Genomic DNA, 1,009 nt, shown 5'->3' on the forward strand with positions numbered 1-1,009 from the left:
TCGAAGCCTTAAGTGACTCTCCACTTCCCGCCAAAGAAGCCCCGACCCAAGCGGGGTCCACCCGACTGTCCCTCCTGCCGCATCCCTGCCCACCCCTCCCCCCGCCCTTCCCTGTCTGAGCCGGGCTCTCACTCGCTCTCCTGAGTCCCTTCCCGATGTGCCCTCTGTCTGGGGCATCTCCCTCTCCCTTTGGACCATGTCACCTTTGAGGAGGACTCCTGCCTTTCCCTGAGGGGAGGGTGACTTGCTGTCTCAGTGTCCCCACATCCGCCTGCACACTGAATCACTGTTGTCGGGGGTGGGACTGGGGGTCATCTCTTGTTTGTCCTCGAAGCCCAACCGCCATTGAGGGAGACTCAATCCAGAGCCTGTGCAGGTGCCCAGGGAAAGTCGGAGGAAGGGAGGAGGAGAGGCAGTGGCCTGGGCACCCAGGGGACAGCCACGGGCATCCCAGACAATGAAGGACGCCTGCATCTCTGTGAAGACATGCCCATGTGTTGTGGAGCTGAGGCTCAGTGAGTTCTCAGGGCAGCGCTGGCGCCTCTGCGCCTTCCCTCCTCTGCCTCGCCCAGCCTCGTTGAGCCTCGCCCAGGCTCGCCCACCTCCGCGTTCCAAACCAGAGGGCAGCCCACCCCACACCAGGTGGGGGGCTTCCAAAGGGACAGAGGGAGTTGGATGTTCATTTGTGTTTGCATTCCACCAGTCAAAGGTGGAACCAATCTTGCAGCTCCTGGGGTTGGTTCCCGGGACTGGGTGCTTCCAAGACCTGGCAGTGGGTGCTGCTGAGATGGGGGGGAGACAGGAGCATGACTGGGGCTGGACTTCACATGGTGATGGTCATAGCGCATAACATTTGCTCAGCACTTTCAGATTTACCTGACACCTTCAAATGTCTCCAATTATTTCACTGTCAAAACAACATTGAAAAGTAGAGAGGTCAGGGAGCTTAATTTCCTTCTTAAAGACGGGGAAACTGAGGCTCAGAGACAGCAAGTCAGTTGTGCAAGGT

Source organism: Vulpes vulpes, chromosome 13 (assembly GCF_048418805.1).
Source record: "Vulpes vulpes isolate BD-2025 chromosome 13, VulVul3, whole genome shotgun sequence".
NCBI classification, from domain to species: domain Eukaryota; kingdom Metazoa; phylum Chordata; class Mammalia; order Carnivora; family Canidae; genus Vulpes; species Vulpes vulpes.